Source organism: Canis lupus, chromosome 2 (genome assembly GCF_011100685.1).
Source record: "Canis lupus familiaris isolate Mischka breed German Shepherd chromosome 2, alternate assembly UU_Cfam_GSD_1.0, whole genome shotgun sequence".
Classification (NCBI taxonomy): Eukaryota; Metazoa; Chordata; class Mammalia; order Carnivora; family Canidae; genus Canis; species Canis lupus.
The window spans coordinates 48,136,304-48,144,666 of record NC_049223.1 but is presented as its reverse complement, the minus strand read 5'-3'; the positions used below and the strand labels follow the sequence as shown (position 1 = coordinate 48,144,666).

The 8,363-nt window shown below is 47.9% G+C and overlaps 1 long non-coding RNA gene across 2 annotated transcripts; it reads left to right on the top strand.

Moving 5' to 3' along the window:
* LOC102153322 lies at positions 1-7,060 on the top strand. Of its 2 annotated transcripts, XR_005355601.1 has the most exons (4): positions 151-842; positions 1,618-2,039; positions 2,836-4,949; positions 5,712-7,060. It is a non-coding gene; the product is annotated as an uncharacterized LOC102153322 (long non-coding RNA). The 2 variants fall into 2 exon arrangements; XR_005355600.1 differs by lacking the exons at positions 2,836-4,949; positions 5,712-7,060 and adding an exon at positions 1-134 and having other exon boundaries at positions 749-842; positions 1,618-2,735.
* The last annotated feature ends 1,303 nt before the right edge of the window (positions 7,061-8,363 follow it).

Below are 8,363 nucleotides of genomic sequence, written 5' to 3'. Positions count from 1 at the left end.
CCCAGAAGGACGGCTCGGGCCCCCGCGAAGCGCCTCCCCTCGGCCGGGAGCAGCCAGGGGAGGGCCCCGGAGGGTCTTAGCGGCCTCCACACGCCCCGTCATCGCGCTCGGCCTTCGAGCCAGAGCGACTGCGCGTGCGTGTGGGGAGGGCGCCCCGCACCGGCCGCGCACTTGGGGGAGGGCCCCGTGACTGGGGGAGGAAGGCCTCGCGATGGAGGGAGGAAGGCCCCGTGACGGAGGAGGAAGGCCTCGCGATGGAGGGAGGAAGGCCCCGTGACAGGGAGGAAGGCCTCATGGTGGAGGGAGGAAGGCCCCGTGACAGGGAGGAAGGCCTCATGGTGGAGGGAGGAAGGCCCCGTGACAGGGAGGAAGGCCTCATGGTGGAGGGAGGAAGGCCGCGGGACGGCGGAGGAGGGCCACGGGGCGAGGGTGGGACGGTCTGCAGGGGGACGGCTGAAGAGCTCGGCCAGATGCGCGGCCGCCTGGTCGTCAGCCCTGAGACCCAGAGCGGATGACGTGGCCTTTGTAAGCCCGAGTTCTAGAAAATGGAGGAAACTCCACTCCTAGGATCTTGGGAGAATCCAGTTGAAGAGGCACCGCCCTCATAATCATTTTCGTTGGTGTTATCTGCCGGGCTGTAATCATGGGTCCGGAGCGAAGAAAGGTGTTCTCGGAGCGATGGGACCGCCTAGTGAGTGACTCGGGAACTTTAGAGAGCCTGACTTTTATATGATTTTTTTTTTTTCAGCAAAAAGAGAAAGTCAGCACATTATTGTACAGCGAGAAGCACAACTTGAGAGAGGACCAGACACTTGCGCTCCCACAAAGCACCGTCTCTGAAGGTGGGTTCTAGGGTGACGACGGCCCTGACGTGTTGGCCCAAGGCTACCCCCCCCCACCCTCACCCTCACCCCCGCCTCTCCCACCAGGGTCAGGTGCGCCCCTGGGTTGGAATCACTGCAAGTTGTGCAGGAGGTGACGTGCGCAATCTGACTGAGAAGACAGGGGAGGGGCAGTGGAAGGGAGGGACAGGGGGGAGGAAAGGGAGGAGGAGGAGAGCTGCCCCGAGCGCTCAGCCGCAGGGGCTGTGGCCACAGCAGGCCACGGGCGGGGAAGAGAACTCTGTCAACGGTCCAGCACCTGCCGGCTCTGTGGTAAAACCAGATCCTCTGTTCTCGAAGAAACCACATGGGGCTCCTTAAATGTCATTTTAGGGAGTTCATTGAGGGGAAACAGCAACCTTAACGAAAGAATAGGGGTCACATATATATTTCAGGACTGAAAGAACTGTAGGAGGAAGTCTTGCAATTTTTTCCCCTAAGAACAATAGGAAATGGTAGTTTCTGATAATAAAAAGGCCGTCACAGGGTTCCAGTTCACTGAGGTGGAAACCCCAGAATGGCCCGCAGGGGCCTGCAGGACCAGACACTACCAAAGATGCCTGCCCGGGCATAGTTGTGGGCTGTGGGTCAGGGAGCTGCAGCTGGGGGATCCCGAAGACCACTGCCAGGGCCATGAAGTCCTGGAAGGAGTGGTGGTCAGTAGCTCATGTGGGGAGCCGGGGGTTGCCAAGCCCTCTCTGGCTCCCACAGTGAGTTCTCTCTGGATGCCCCCCAGTTTGGGCCTAGGTCCCGGCTCAGTCTGCTTTTCATGGTGGAAACTCAGACTCTCCAAAGCTGTACCTGGCGACTCCACAGGGCCTTCGTCACTGCCTTCCTCACCCGCCTCCCTCCTGTCCTGGTCTGCACTCAGCTCCTCGTTCTAGACTCTGGCTCTAGTCGACAGCCGTCGTCCAGCTCTCAGGACTTGGCGCTCCTGGATAAGGGTCTGATTCTGGTACTCTCTCTGGATCCTCCACCCTGGAGGTGTCCGAGGGAAGCCATGCTGGTGTTGGCTCTTGGGAAGCAACTCTGAGCTCTGGGGCATAGCCTCCCGGAAGCGTGGCCAGGCTGCCCTCCCGGAGCCGCCGAGCCTCCTCCTCCTGCTTCTGTCTACGAAGGAAGGGGTGAGGGACCCCGAGGATGGAGACAGCTCTGCAGGTACTCTTGCTTGCCTTCTGAGACAAGAGTAAGAAGTGTTTAGGCCTCTCTTGCTAAAGACAAAGTAGCCAAGAGCTTTGAATGCCTAGCTTCCACAGTCACAGAGTTATCTAGAAGCACTGCTTCTGATTGAAGCAAAGCTGGAGGAGTCTTACGGAAGGTGTCTAGTTAGGTGCACATGATGGGGCCAGAAGAGGAGTCGGCACCGGGAGAAAGTGTCTCCACTGTTCTTTGATGTTTCCTCCTTTACAGATCTTTCTAAAACGTAGTGCTTAGTAATACTTACATAGCATGGTTGTTTGCCTCAGAGAAAAAAGGTATTAATTGAAAATGTTACAGCTCTGATTTGAGTCTCACAGATTACCGTGCATTTCCAAGGAGTCATTCCAGTAGTGATGACTCTCTGTGCATTAGAAAGAACTGGAAACGTATTTAAAAATACAGATGATGAAGTCTCACCCCCATAAATTCTGGGCCCATGCATCTGTTCTGTTAGCACCTAGGATGTTTGAGAACCACCAGCCTGGTGTCCCTCAAACTTGAACGTGTATATGAATCACCTAGGAATCTTGTTAGAAAAATACAGATTCTGGGTCACCTGGGTGGCTCAGTCAGTTAAGTGTCTGCCTTCAGCTCAGGTCATGGCCCTGGGGTCCTGGGATTGAGTCCTGCATCAGGGTCTCTGCTCAGGAGGGAATCTGCTTCTCTCTCTGCCTCCCCACCCCCACCCCGTTCATGTTTGCATGTTCTCGCTCTTTCTCTCTCTGAAATAAATAAAATCTTTTAAAAAATACAGATTCTGACTCTGTGAGGCTTGAGATTCAGTAATGTTAACAAGCTCCCAGATGAAGCCACTGCTGCTGGGCCACGCATCACAGTGAGCAGCGGGCACAGACCACCACACACAAGGCAGCCGGTCACCTGATGGCAGCTGGGCCCAAACTGGAGATGAGCTACAAGAGAGAGAATCGTCAGAGCCCTCAGGACTGGACTCAAAACGAAGTCATGAAGTGAAAACAGTGCATGTGATGATACATCATCTCGACAAAGCCACACATCAACTGCACGAGATGAGCAATATCATATTATTGTTTATAGATGAGAAAACCAAGCCTCAGAGAGTCGCAGAGTCAGGTGGTGGGTGTCCTGGTTTCCCGCTGCTGCTTTACAGAAGATCATAAACTTTGTGGCTTAAACATGACTCCTTTTTATCTTATGGTTCTAGAAGTCAGAAGTCCTAAAATCAAGGCCTTGGCTCTAGGGGACTCCATGATACATCTATTCCCTCTTGAGGGGCTCTGGGATGGAATCTGTTTTCGTTCCTTAGCAGCTTCCAGAGGCTGCCGACATTCCTTGGTGCAGGGTCCTTTTCTCCACCTTCAAAACCAACATCTCTGACCCTTTGCCTTTATTACCTCTCCAACCATAGCCAGGGAAAGCACCTCTGCTTTTAAGGACTCATGGAATTAGACTGGGCCCATCTGAATAATGCACGGCTCACCCAATATCTCAAGGTCTGTACCTTCATCAAATCTGCAAAATCTCTTTTACTATGTAAATTAACATGTTCACAGTTTCTAGGGATTGAGGCGCAGACATCTTTGGGGGCCATCATTCTACCTACCGAGGTAGGAAAACTAAGGTCTGGAACCTGGAATCAAATCCACTTCCGATTCCAGAGTGCATGCTCCTCCCAGGACACAACTCAAAACAGCAGCCAGACTGAGGATTGTGGTTGAGTCTCCTGGAGCCCAAATCAAGGATGGAGTCTAGGTCAGCTGCGGCTATAGGCAGCCTGAATTCCATTATCATTTTAGATTGAACTAAAACAAGGCTGAGGCGGATTTTGTTTATCACAATTCATTTCGCATTCTCCTTAGACTCCATGAAACCCAGTCCTTCCGCACAACGGCGATGCCTTGGGAGAAAGCACAAATGTCTAACTGCAGTTCCCACTCGTTATTTAACCCAACTAAAAGAAACAAGATGGAAACCAAGGGATATCTTTACGATCTGGCAATGAATTACTCATACTTCCAAGCAAGCATTTTGAAGCAGATTTAGTAAATGAGTTTTGAACGTTGAACTCTTCTGCAGAGAGCTTGATGACTCCTGGGGTGGGGGGCTGTGATCACTCATCAAGACTCCCTACCGCCACAGCAGCCAGGCGCTCCTGGCGACAGAGCTAGCCCTTACAGCCAGCCAAAGTTCATTCCACACTTGGTGAGTGCATTCAGAACTTAGTTATTTATGTATTTATTTGAGAAGGGGGTGGGGAGGGGCAGAGGAAGAGAATCGCCAGCAGACTCCACACTGAACACAGAGCCCAGCTCAGGGCTCAATCTCACGACCCTGAGATCATAACCTGAGCCAAAACCAAGACTCAGATGCGCAACCGACTGAACCAGCCAGGCGCCCCTGAACAGAGAAAAATATAATGTGGTTCTTTCAAGCCCATCTGCTGCAGATGGCACCCCTGCCCCCCCAAAAAAATTAAAAAAAATAGAACTGAAGCTCTAACCCCCAGAACCTGAAAATATGGCCTTATTTGAAATTGGGGTCATCAAAGATGTCATCTGTAGGATGACTGGTTTCCTGGTAAGAGGAAACAGGCACAGCGGGTGCCCACGTGGCAACAGAGGCAGAGATTAGAGGGACGCATCCACAACCCAAGGGACACTGAGCGGTGCCGAGAACACCAGTGGCAGACGAGGCAAGGAAGGATTCCTACCTGCCAACATCTCAACTCTGAATCCCCAGCCTCCAGAACGGTGGGACCATAATTCCTGTTTGAAGTCACCTGGCTTTGGGGGCTTGGCCACGACAGCCCTCGTAAACTGATAAATAGAATCTCTCAGGATGTTACAACTTCTTCTTTTCACTTTATAGGATGGATGGATTTCAGAAAAGGTGGGCGAATATACATATATATTTGCTTAATCCCTATATATATGTGTGTGTGTATATATATATATATATATATATATATATATATATATATGTGTAAACCCTAGAGATGGGGTTCCAGAGGATGATTTGGATTATAGGATGTTACCTAAAGCCCCTAGAGAAATCTTGCCAGAACACTATCCGTTACAAAATGGACAGGTCTTGTAGGACTTCCTCCTGAAATGAACAGGCATCTCTAAGCCCTACAAGATCTTTACAGAGCCTGGGCCCAGGAGACAGGGCGGCAGGGGTGGCGGTGGTCAGCCAGGACCCACTTCCTTGTAGAGCACCGCCTACACCGCAAGCACTGTGCCAGGGGCTGGACAGACATATTTTTCCAGGCTATTTCTCCTCCCTTTTGTAAAATGAAAATGAAAACAAAAAACATTTTCCTTGGAGTTGTGACCTCCTGCAGAGGATAGGTGGAGAGGAATAATTAATATAATCAAGAGCTCTCTCCCCCAGTACCCCTGCGGGAGCCTTGTCATCCCTGGAAGTGCACCTCCGTCGGGAGCAGTACCCTCAGCATGTCTCTCTCCACCTGCACCTGCCATCCCTTCCAAGCTGCTTCTCAACCTCTCCTGCCACTAGTTGTAACCGCACTGGGATCTCTAGTCCTCTTCACCCCTCCTTGGCTTCCCCCTACGTGCACTTCCTTTTTACACATCTTAAAATCCATGGCCCATCATGTGGCCCTAAATCTGTGCATCTTCTGACTTTCAGCAACAGCATCTGTCCAAACCCACCTCTGTGGCTGCAGCTGAGCTGTTGAGTATCACTGGCGAGAGTCACACACCACAGAGCCTCGTCTCACTCTGTGTTCATCGATTCCAAGTTATATCTCCTCCTAAATATGTCTCTGATTACTCACTTGTATTTTGAATATTACCACTGTTAAAAATTATTAAAGAAGACAAGTGAAGTGACAAACTTTATTTAACACAAAGCATGAAAGTTCAAGAAGTGGGCAGTCTCCATTCCCAAGTCCAGAGAACTGCAAAATGGGGTGGAAGGCAGGAAGCATAGCTCCCTGGTTCGAAGGGGCTCCATCTTGGGCCTAGAAATTTATTTCAATACCACTTTAATTCAAGCCACTATCACCTACGTTGCTTTTCCTACAAGAACACTCACTGTCCATCATCCTACACTCCGTGCACTGTCACCTTCTCATTCTTCTCATCTCCCTGCCATCATCACCTCCACAGAGTCCTAGCCTTCTATAATTCCTGAGGTCAGACCTGCCTTTCAGATGCTCTTGGAGCTCAAGGCCACAGCTCCAGTTTTACATTTATTTGCAGGCTTGATAGGTGTCTTTCCCAGTAGATGGAAATTCAAAACAAAAATAGTCTTAGGCACTTCTATCATTGTATCCTTAACACCCAGCATATGTCATATGCAGGCACTCAATAATTTGTTCAATGAAAGTTGAACGAACATTTAATTTTCACCACCACCTGGAAAGGAAGCAATTATTCCCATTTTTCAAATGAGAAAAATTAAGAAGCTCAGGAAAATTACTTAAGTTGGAGATAATCAGAGACTCACCCAAGCTATCTGATTATAAAGCTCATCTTCTTTCTTATGTACTCTAGTTCTCATAATGTCACACTCAAATGTCATAAACTATTCTGGGCTAACACTGCCAGAGGCGGCATCAGAGATAGCATCTCCCTGGTGCTAAATGCAGGTAAGAAAACCTTTTCCATCCAAAAGCAATCGGCATACATCAATAGTTCTTCACCTAGTAATTCTGTTCCTAGCAATTTTAAGACATGTACACAAGAGTTTTTGAACAAGGATGTTCACCACAGAACCATGTTCAGAGAACAACCTTAGAGCAAATTTTTTATGCAGACACTAAATACATATTTTAAAATATTTAAATGATGAGAAAATGTTTAAATAGAATACTTCATAATTAAAAGAGCAATAGACTAGCAAAAGGACACTAGAATGATCCCAGTTTAGGGGGCAAGTATTTCTATCTATACATAGTGAAGAAAAATAAAAGAAAATACAGCAAAAATGTCAATTATCTCTAGGAAGATCATGGACAATTTATATTTCCTTCCATATAATTCATTATATTTTCAACTGTTTACCAGGAACGCACATGGCTTTTATAATGAGGAAAAATGTTATTAAAAAGCAACTGAGTGTGTCATTTGCTCAAAAGGCTTCTCTGGTGTATCCTCGGTTCTTCAACTGCTATTTCTGAATTATTTCAGGGACCAAATTGCTACTCTTTTGAGAAATTCTGCTGGTCCTAATGTTCATCCTTTAGGTTATTTATATAACAGAAGACCGTACGGAGAAAACACTAGACCGACCAACTGCTCCAGCTCCACCACATAAAAGACCTATAAGTTGTCATTCTGGTCCTTACAGTAAAACACTAGACAAACTGAAAATCGGTGACTTTTTCTGGACTCATCAGAGACTGAGCACAGGACCAACTGTCTGCATAAGTAGTGCTGGAGCCAGAGACTGGCAGGATCACTACTGGGGGCCACAGTCTAGAAGTCCTCTTGCTTTGGCGGGCAATACCTCCAGGAAGTCCACCACCTTTTTATGGTAAAGATCAGAGAAAGATTTCCTCATGGCTCTGGCAAGTGGAGGGGGCGGTAATGCTTGTGAAACTCACCTAGAGCCTTCACAACACAGGCACAGAGAAAACACAGTTTTCCCCCAGGGGAAACACTTCACGGATGCTTTGTCCTCAAGTTGTGAGAGAATGGCTTTCCTCTCACTCCAGCCCTTTCTTGTCTCATCTTGGAGGGATGGAAAATCTATCCAAGAAGAAACACATGAGAAGTGTCATAGGCCAGAAACTCAAGCTCACTGAGAGGCTTGAGGTTTAATCCTAAAATCAAAGAATACTCTCTTTCCACACACACTTTAGAACTACACCAATAGGGCTCTGGTGTAATGGTGGATTGTGGAAAGAGCTGTAAGAAGCAGGCTTTCAGTATGGAGGAGTACTTAGGGAAGCCCAAAGAAGGGAAACAAAGTAAGAATCCCAGAACTTGAGACCTCTGACACCAATAGCTACACCAAACATTAATCACAGCCTAAATCTTAACTAGATCAACATATGCTCATACTGAACATTATTTGTTTCAGTTCCTATTACCCGGTATAGTATATCCAGCTTTCAACAACAACAAAAAAATTACAAGACATATTAAAAAGCAAACAAAACTCAGATCAAATTCTGTGATCAAACAAGAAATTAGAGAAGATCTTAAGTATCAAAATGAGACTCATATGACACAGAATTATCAGATACGGAACATGAAATGACAATCATTAATATGTCAAGGGGCCTAAAGGAAAAACTAGACAAAAAACCAAATAGGTAATATAAGTAGACCA